We start from the raw sequence: 11,320 nt of genomic DNA, 5'->3' as shown, positions 1-11,320 counted from the left end.
GCATAGTAATTAATTATCATATTGGCACAAGGCCAATAAATAATGCTCATGTTGGCCTCTGTATTCTAACGGGCTAAAATATGGCAGCTTTGGAATTGCTCGAGAATTTAGCGAGGGGTATGAGACGCGAGCGTGTGTAATGCATGCGTTTGTTCCCGTGTAATGATAGGTCAGCAAAGGCTCCTTATATACTAGGAATATTCATTGGTTAATTAGCATTGACCTTATAAGGACTATTATGGGACGAACTTGGGAGGAGCATGGCGCTCGTGCACGCACGCCAAATTCAACGCAAGTTGATATTTATAACGAGAAGAGTGCGTACAGGTGCGTACAGGTGTGCGCCTCACACTCTGAGGTACGCACATTCTGAGGTTTGGGCGTACGCAATGTTTTAGGGAGGGTTTTTACGCAGAGTTTTATAAATGAGGCCCCTGGACAGTTCTGGACATATTATATTTCTATATCCATGAATTCCCGCAATTAAAATCCTCCAATCTTTGTGTAAATATAACACTCAGTAATTGTTTCACGGCCAACAGTAAATATTATACTATACTGTGCGACAGTATTTACAGAGATGGAGCTAAATGCTGTGTCTGTGAGCCCATGCTGTAAGAAATTCAACAAACAAAAGAATAGTACAGTCAGTAGTTATTAATTTTAAAGGTTACAGCAGATGCTTTTATGAATTGTGTTGAAGTTATTGGATAATAATCAATGTGCTCATATTGTCTGTTAATAAGCTGCTACCCTCCAACCTCAATCAATACAACAACAATACAATGTGAGTGAAATTGCAACTCGTAGCGTCACAAGCCTTGGTCATTTTTCAAACCCGATTTATTGCGTGACTAAGTACTGAATTGATGTGTTTTATTATTTGGCAAGGAAATAAAATTGCATTGTATATGATTCTACCCGATACCAATTTTAAATCATTCTTATGTTAACTCGGGAGGCAGTGAGGGCTGTAATTCCTTTCATTGCGTTATCATTTATTTTCCAAATTAAAATGTATGAAAATATTGAACTGATAACCATTCAACAGATATGGATAGGCATTATGGGATTTATTTCATCATGAGTCCTTTTGCCCAAAGCGCATTTGAAAATATTAAATCTAGGCAGCCTACAAATACAATATGGTTAAAAACAATCTAACAAAAATAGATAGCTTGAACCCATGTTTTATTATTATAATTAATTAATAAACCAGATGAAATCATCTGTACATGGATGAAAGCACACACAAACACACACGCACAAGGACACACACACAAACACGCGCACACAAGCACATGTGTCTACATGCAAGAAGGTTCTGAACAAACGACGAGTTTGCCAATAATGAAGATTGAACACTTAATCCTCACTGGCCTGTCTGTCACCCGGCAACAGAGGTGGTCAGGATCAATAGCCCTATTACCTGATGCGGAGGAGAATGGATTGAAAAAAAAAGAGAACAAACGGAAGAAACAGATTGAGCAAGTTGAGAATGCAAGCATGTTGGAGAGGGAGAGATTTAAGTAAATCACAAAATTGGGTAGCACTATATACATACCTTTTATAGTATACTCTTACATGAAAATGCTTTGCCAAAAATATGCCCTGCATCAACGGATGCAGGGCATATTTTTGGCAAAGCACTTTTTCACCTTATTCATCTCAAAGGTGCATCTTGGGTTGCCAACCGTCCCGTGTAACCCGAGACGTCCCTTATACCCCTTTGGTTTGTCCCATTGTCTCCCTTGTGGTGTATATCGACTTCTACTCTACTCTGATCACCTGGCGGCACTCTTACAGATAAGAGCTGATACAACAGCAGCAGCCATGGATGAGACCTGTAACACACCTGTAATCAACTCCGGCAAAAATACGTTTTGGTCATTTCTGTTGTTTGGTCGGTTTGGCATCCGTAAATATGAGTGAACCTGCAAATATGGATAAACCTGCAAAAATACAAAATAATATGAATTCCCACTGTATATTCACACAACACCATGCCCCCACGGCGTGGCACCATGCATGCCAAAACATCTTGTGCACAATCTGACGGCCACATAGACCAGCAGAGGGGCAGAAAGTTGTGTTTAAATTTGCTAACATTACCTTAAGTGCAAAGAGATGCAAAACAATGAGGCATTCAAGCGCTTTTCGGCAGCCGCTGATTGCGTTGCAAAACTCTGTCCACTTACGCTCATCAAATGTGCTTGTGCAGTTTAACAGGAAGTTGTTGGGCTATAAAAATCCCAAGCACATTTCCATTTGCACTGGCAAGTGCTTAGTGATTGTTAACTTTCAAACGCAACATAACGAGTCAAACAACTCATTAGATGTGAGTTGTGAGGGGCAGCAGTAGCTCAGGATGTAGAGCGGGTTGGTAACAGCAAGGTTACTAGTTCGATCCCTGGCTCCTCCTAGCTGAGTGTCGAGGTGTCCCTGAGCAAGGCACCTAACCCTAACAGCTCCGGTGAGCTGGCTGTCGCCTTGCATGCGTGACTCTGCTGCGGTGTGTGAATGTGTGCATGAATGAGTGAATGTTAGGCAATATTGTAAAGCGCTTTGGGTACAAATGCTATATAAATGCAGTCCATTTACCATGAAAAGGCCATGGCCCTGATTCCAAATTTATATATCTGTTGTTTAAGTTCTAATTATTGATAATTGTCATCAATAACATTCAGTATATACGCAAATACGTTTTCCAGGCAAAGCCCTCAACCAGACTGCTTTGTGTTGATTGTTTGGCTTGTATATCAAGCAGAAACCAACAAACATACCCACAAAATCCCCTGGCACTTCTGCCATGCAGTATAAGTACACAAATATTGCTTCTATTGTCAACACATTAGGAATGTATAGAATAATATTCCATTGAATATGCATTACATTATTTTATCACAGAAACGAATGAATGCTGGTAGTGCTCCCCCACTACCAGCATTCATTGTTTCTTCAATAAAATAATCAGGGGGGTGGCAAGTGAGCATTATGAAACAATACTATGCTAATGAATGCATGGGAATTAGCATAGCAATTGGCACACCAGATACTAAGCACAGGAATAGAACAAAGATATACAATATAGCTGTGTATAGATTACAGCTATAAGCACATTCCTACAGTTGATTATGGAAATATGTTATAACATATGTGTAGGGAATAAACCAATAGGGAGACATTATATTACACCACACTTACTGAAAATAATTGTTGCAATAGTTACTTTCATCTATAACGTTATCTCTTTTTTATCAACTTAATGAGCTGTAATTCAATTATTCTTCTGCAGGTGCTTTGGCCACCATGTTTTGGAGCTGTCAAGGTTTCTGGTCAGAATCATTTGATCATTTTAAATGTTACTTGAATTTTACTGAGGTTACTCGTTATTGAACATGGAGTATAAATTATAAATCTATTCTCTCTCTCTCTCTCTCTCTCTCTCTCTCTCTCTCTCTCTCTCTCTGGTATATAAACACAATGTATGGAGTTCATAAACTATTTTGGTGCATTGTTGCCTTCTGCCACCCACACTTGGAGTGTCTTAATTGAAAGTGTAATGGCCTCTGGGATAAAGGTAAGTTTCAAAGGGAACAGGACTTTCCAATTCAATGAATAGCGCTAATATTAATAAAAGTAACTGTTCCTCTGAGGACCTGTTTGCATTTACTTGGGAGTAATTTCTTACTCTTGGGAAACTGACGGAATATAATTAAATACAAGCTTATATTCACTGTGCTCTAAATTGGAGCGGAAGATTCATCAAGAGTAAATTATTTTGGGGGGCTTGGTTATGTATTATATTATAATCCATTTATTTATATATATATATATATATATATATATATATACATACTTTTTGGTTGTTATTGGCACACGACAAAAACTAAAAACATAAAATGGCTGTCCCTACTTACCACTTGTGTAGTCAAAACATTATGACAGTGTATACAACTACAGTAGATGGCTATATGGGCTGACCATTCTGGGACACTGAACTGCTGAACACACATACATAGCACAAAGTCACTAAAACCTCTGATGTTTGATCGAGTTATACGTTAGATGTCTAGATATAGATCTTAACATTATATACGTGTCCTAATTTCAACCGTCCCCATTCTTAACTACTGGTTGTTCCATGATGTTCAATTATTCAACACTCCTGATTTGCATTGAGATCGAGCTATAGGAGGACACGCAGGGTATAAAAGTGGCAAGAAGGCAGACCATTTGCACTTAGCCAGGCACATATCGGCCCCCGACCCACCACCTCGATCACTCACATCGATAGTACCTCCTGGATGTCAACAATGATGGACAAGCACGCAAACAGGGCAAGGGGTAAAAATAGTTAAGTACTGGAGAGGAAATGGAAGGAATGTAACAATACTGTAATGCAGTGGTTCCCTGCCTTCCCAACCTGTATACGAACCGACTGCCTAAGGATTCATAGCCACGCAAAAAGCGTGTAGTAGACACGCAGTTTCAACAGGATATTGATATTACCAGACGATGTTGCTTGGGTAAAACATTTTGGGTGGAAGCATATGCACAAAAGTTAAAGCTGGTGTCGCAAGCACTTTCAGAGCTAGCAATGGGGTCCCAGGCCAAAAAGGGGTTCTGAACCACTGCTTTAATCCTGTCTCCTGTCAGTTAGTCACCAGCACCAGCACCACTACAGCTGCTTTAATAATAACATTTTGAATACAGCAAAGGATCCTGCCCCTATTTATCGCACTTTACGTTAGGCCCTCATTGCTGCACGTACCAAACACTTGGATACCACTGTGGGTGAATGAAAAAGAGAGGAAAGGAAGGGGTTAAGGAGAGCATTGGAGAAGACACAGGAGATTGCACAATGGGAAAGGCAAAAGAGGGACGTAAAGGAAGGACAGAAGTAATAGAACAAAGGACGATGAAAAAAAGGAATAGGTGTAGAAGTGAAAATTTCCCTCAGTAATAGGGCTTGTGGAGAGATGAAAAATAGACATCAACAATCGTGCGCCCAGACTCTGGAGAGGGAGGGAGTAAGGCACCAGTATCTATCAAAATGTGGCTTATTTCTGTAAGACCGATTTTGTTTGGAGAAGTGATAACAACTGAATGTATACAATTATACATGCTAGTGTGGTTATACTTAATTTAATTAATTCATTGAATTTGTTCAAATTATTGTATTAATCTTTCACCTGAATCCATAATGTCATTCATCATTGAAGCAATATGTAGTTGAATATGTGATGACCAAGACGATATCAGAGTGCAGATTAAAAAGCCTATTTGTCTTTTACAATATGTCAAATATAGTTACCCTTAAGATATGTTGACGTTGCCTAGGACAATTAATATTAAATAATAACATAACATAACATAAGTCGGCACAGACATCTCAATATTATTTTTTATTTTGTGCATTTCAAACCTCACTTGCATGCAGATGATCAAACACCATTTGCTTAAGAAAAACTAAAGCTTCTATGCACCTTAGCTAGCCATCTCCCAGTGACATGTTTGTTTGGCCTCATAGCCACAGACAAAACACACTCAATGACAAAGACAAATATGAACTAATGTATAATTTCTTTCATGGATGAAATCCCTTGGGCAAAGTCACTCATGTGATATCCTCTTTTGACAACAAAGGATAGATTTTTATCTCCTTTTGGAGAGAAATCAAGCAGAAGACGAATAACCCATATAAATGAAGGATTAGCATAAAAGACCAAAGTTGGTTTCCTCTATGGGATCATTTCAGATCATCATACGAAACACATTTCCGTTTATTGTGTACACTTGGCCTACACTCGTGAGACCTTCCAGATATTAAAATGTATGTTTTGCAATGAATATCAGTCAAGCCCTGGCTGGGCAGATACATATTTCCACATATTGGAAAACCTCCAGCCATTCAGATTGAATACCTAAGTGACATTTATTCTCTTTGCTGTTTCTGAATCCGGTTAAAGATAAAGCCAAAGCTTTTTTTTTTTTTACCTTTAAGCATGAAGGTAGAGAAAAGCTGTCAGTTCAACTTTCTGTTCTTGTTATTATTCAATCTATTTCGAACAAAAGTTTTGATTCCTCCATCGTCATGAGCTGAAACTCCTCCCCTGTGCGCCGATTGGTCTTATCATTTGAACACTTTGGAAGAGGCTTTCAATGGGCTTGTGGCCAGCCTGATCTGCAGAGAGAAACAGATTGTGAACTTGCCAGATCAGGGGCATCTCATGAGGCTAGACCAAACCCTCTGCAAAGCTAATAGCATATGGCTTGACTGAAGAGCAGTACGAGAGAGAGAGAGTGAGAGAGAGAGAGAGAGAGACATAGATGCTGACAGCGGTGTTTGGAGTAGGCCGAGGACAGATGGACAGAGAGATGGAAGGGTCCTCGTCAGCACTATTTGGCCTGAGGAGAGCACATCCACCGACAAACAGACCAGACTGACTGACACACGAGCTGGGGAAACGAAATACAGAAATGTTCTGATTGATTTATTTTCTGATGCAAAAAAAATTTAAAATCGATGCATTACAGCGATACTAATAAATACAATGCAATAATTTGATCAAATTATTAAATATTATTAACTCTATAGTTGCTATACAAATACAGATATCATTTCAACTATATTTACCTGTACAGAAAATAAGTTTAGAAAATATCATTCCAGTTTCAGTGCATGTTTTACCGAAGTAACACCAGTTTAGAAAATTAACAAAAAATAACTTTTTGTTGTTTTAACATACATTGAAAATGGTCAAAGACCTTTGTCCCACATACAATTTATTTCCATTTAACTATTATTTTCCACACTTTTTAGATTATTCACCTCCACCTAATATTCAGTAGACCCCATCTGCTCGTGCTTTGCATTGTATTAATGCGTGTCTAATTGTGTTAATGGATGTTTAATAGTGATTAATTAGGCTTCATTTCTTATTCACCTCCCTTTTTGAACTATCCTCTCTTCCACCTGTCTATGGTTGTGTGTGTCAGTGTGTGTGTGTGTCCCCCAGCCTGTGTGTGTGTGTGTGTGTGTGTGTGTGTGTGTGTACGTGTTTGCGTGCACGCATGCGTCTCGGGCTCATTGCCAGGCCCCGGCTAACCGATGCTGACGTTGCCTCTAATAGCTGCTCAACTTCCTGAGCCCCGGTCTCAAAGAGCAGCCGGAGAGGTCGAAGAAACTGACACACTGATACGCTGCTTAACTGACACACTGTGCCTATGTAGACAGATGGACTTACACATACACACACAGTCAACACAGGGATAATTACAACCGGGAAACCAAAGCCAACGCTTTGACTTTCAACCGTCGCCCTTCCTGATGCGTACTTGTGTTTTTGCGCAAGGCGCATTATGTTGAACCAATAGGTTGAACACTTTGTACACACATTGATGCACACATTTAGAGGTGTGCGTTTCTTTAATAAATAAAAAAAACTCATGAGTTTGTTGAGGGGCCTTTTTTATTAGAAACATATGTCTTTAAATTCAACAAAACAATCAACTTGTTATCCATATACTTCTAGGGTACTACTACCCAATAACTGGCTCACCAGGGATCTGTTCCAGACGGGACTGGACCAAAACCCATTACATGTTACCCATTCCAAGAAAATTGTTTGCACTCCAGAGAGAGAGAGAGAGAGAGAGAGAGAGAGAGAGAGAGAGAGAGAGAGAGAGAGAGAGAGAGAGAGAGAGAGAGAGAGAGAGAGAGAGAGAGAGAGAGAGAGAGAGAGAGAGAGAGAGAGAGAGAGAGAGAGAGAGAGAGAGAGAGAGAGAGAGAGAGAGAGAGAGAGAGAGAGAGAGAGAGAGATAAAAATCTCTTAACATGTGGCTTCAGCCATCATCCCTCCCATGTACACCTGTAAGAGGGAGGATAGAACATCATGCAGACACGCAGCATGAACACAAGCCCACAATGTCAGCGGTGGATTGATCATAATGGGATAGGATAGCATTAGATGAGATTACTTGTGAAAGTATGATTTTTAAACTGCATAGTAAGTATTTCTCTCAGCATTGTGGCTGTGTGTTTATTCTAAATGATATTGTAAGTTATTTTGCAATCTCTCTCATTCAGAGCGCTGTCCCTTGCTGATTGAGGTAGAAAGAATGATGGAGGCTTTGTGATGCATTACAATACGAGTAGAAGTGTTGGCTTCCACGAGAAAACATTCCCTATGTCAATTTTGTATATTTTATTTGAAAGCTATTCTGAAGACTAAACTATAAATGAATAAGGAAAGAAGGAAGGCTACGATGCACGCATATAGGCGGCCTTGTCAACCATCCATAGTGGGTGCCAAGCAAAGAATGATATTTTTTGTGATGTAAGTTTAAGTTGTAGCACTTAGGTGATCTCTTTCAACCTGGAGACGAGATGTCTGATTTTGGGTGCAAGGGACTCTGTGGCCAACAATTCTTTTTTGAGATTGGTCCAGTGTCATTAAGGAAATCTGCAGACGTAATCCGCGAAAACGGGCTGTAATGTAATCCTATGGAGCAGAAGCGACCGTCAACGTACGTCAAAGTGCTTGTTCCTGCTAGTGACAGGCTCAGATTATGTTCTATCATTATGGAATGGATACCTACAGAGAAACAAAACTTGTTTCTTCCCTTTTTGCTTGATCACGGCCTGTTTGTTATTGTGTCAAACCAAGTCTCGCTCAAGGAGAAGTCTCTCTGAAATCTCATTCTTCCAGGGTATTTCCCTATTGTCATAGAAATCTCAATCCAATTCATTCAAATATTTTAGATAACACAAAAATACACTTTCCGTAGTGCACCACAAAGTCAAAGTCTCTGCTCTCACTCATCTTCCCGACGTTCTCTTCCTGCAACAACTCAACTCAACTCTCATTGAGGGAGTCTTGGTTGGATTTGGTTGCTCTATAAGGATCCTTTCCCTAAAGATATAAAATGATCTGAGCCTGTCACTTATAGAGGACCTACATGGACGCTTATGCCCCAAAGGATGACATTGCTGCCCGTTTCCACATATTAGGTCTGCAGCGATCTCGCTCAATACTGTACCAATCTCAAAAATCGTTGTTCGGATTAGTACCATTTGGACCCAAAATGATCGGAAAATAGGCACCAAGTTGAAAGATCCTGAACGTTTTCCTTTAACAGCGAGACAATTTTGTAGAAGGCAGGAAATAAAATTTGTCTAGAATTGTCTATCAAAGAACTTTGCAATAAACAGCTATCTCCAATGCACATGTTTGATGCTAGCAAGACATAGATCAAATCCAATGGAACATTTTTTATTCAGAGCTCCATATTCAAATTTATGCTTATGCCTGTAATTTTGTTATGCTTACACAATCTCTCTCACACACACACACACACACACACACACACACACACACACACACACACACACACACACACACACACACACACCATTCTCACACTGGATCTTTGGAAGTTTGAATGTTAAACATTTTCAACAAAGGCTGTGCGCACTTGTGTGTTTTCATTGAAAAGCAGCGTTCCTAGAATAAACTCTTCACTGCAGAGAACTAAGCGGGGGGTGGGAGCTACAAGACAAGTTAGCATCAGAGAGCGGTGTGGGAAGACGATGAAGGAAAATAAAAAGGTTCTTTTTTTTTAAGACACAAACATGCAGTTTCGGCATGTACGTCAGAGACCTGCAAACATAACAAAATACAAAAACCTGATATAGAGCCCACATATGTGCCAAAGATGAGGTGGGGTTCAATCAATGCCAAGAGCTATGTGTGTTTGTCGGTGTGCTGTCATGCTGAGAAATTCACTTTTTATAACAAGGGACTTTTTGCCCCCATGTGGTACACATTTAATTAAGTCATAATTATCACAGTAATGGACCGGAAACACACTATAGGCACTATTGGTAGAATTAAAGCGACCAGCAGTATCTAGAAAAAAAGCCCTCAACCCTTTTTGATCTTATGCTTGTTTGTGAATTCAGAAATAGCCTTGTTGTGCATTACTTACAATTAGGGACTTTAACAGTGATCAGTGTTTGTGTTGTATGCATATAGTTTTTCTCTACATGATTAATAATAATAAAAAAAAACTAATAGTGCTACAGAACCAACATTAGTTCCGTCCGTTAATTCTTGTTTATTTGAAAAAAATGTTAACGGTCCAAATGTTAAAAATCAGCTTTGACCCTCGGGAACGAATAATCGAATAATCAAATATTCTGACCCATCCCTACTTACAATATCGGCATAGAATAGCATGCCTAAAGTCGAGAAAAGTGTGCAAGTGTGAGTGTACCCCCTTTCATCGAGTTAATACGTTGATCAAAGCAATGCCTTCCGTCTGACCTCACTTCTTCCGCATCAAACTCGTCGACGAAGGTCCTTGAATCTACTTCTCATGTGTTTACTTTCAATTTAAAGTGTTGCCACTTTCTTTTAGCCTTTCCGGCACCAGGGAGCGCCTCAAATAGTTGCTAATAGCTTCATTGCTCTTTCAGCTGACACGGTGGTGACAGGAAGAGTCAATAAATGATTAAATCAGCACTCTCCGAAGGTGGCAGAGATGCTGTTCCCCACCATTGTCAATGTCAACAAAAACATCCCAGAATATCAGCGTGCATTTTAATGACACATAATATCCCTTTTAATTGGACATATTTCCATGGAAATCTCAACACATCATAATACTAATACTAATACTATTAGTTAACCTTGTTTTTCATAAATGTGTCTATGGAAACATTTTTTAATTTAAAATTATTTAATGCATTAATATGATTATAATTGTGATCGCCATCAGCCTCCTTCAATATAATATTATCTTATACTGTATGTTGTTATGGTGGATAAGCAAGGACTCTGGACACATTTTTATATAAAGAGGTCTCTCAATCAAACTGAAAGATGTAGATTGATTGATTGCACAGATATTCACACTCTGAATTACATTGATGTGACCAGGGGAACTCTATGTAGAATAATTGTTTGGAGAATATTCCTACACAATATACAAATTACAAAGTACCCTGCCAATAGCCTGACTGAAATGCAATTATACTGGAGACGTCTCACGTTTCAATATCACAATTGATTTAAATCGTTGTTTAGACATGTGTATCCAGCTAAATCTACAACAGTAAATACCTGGTAAAGAACTGCATGGCCAGTAAAGCTCTGTTGTTGGTGTAATGCACAGACTGTTTATAATACAGATTAAACTGATTTTCTTTACCTGTATGGAAGCAAAACTGTACCATAATTCAAATTAAAGTGGATTAACAGAAATGCTTTTTCATTTTCAGAATATAGCTGCATTTTTTGACGCATAAATACAA

The sequence above is a fragment of the Micromesistius poutassou genome, assembly GCF_964030765.1.
Source record: "Micromesistius poutassou genome assembly, chromosome: 9".
Lineage (NCBI taxonomy): Eukaryota > Metazoa > Chordata > Actinopteri > Gadiformes > Gadidae > Micromesistius > Micromesistius poutassou.
This window is presented reverse-complemented; position numbering follows the sequence as displayed.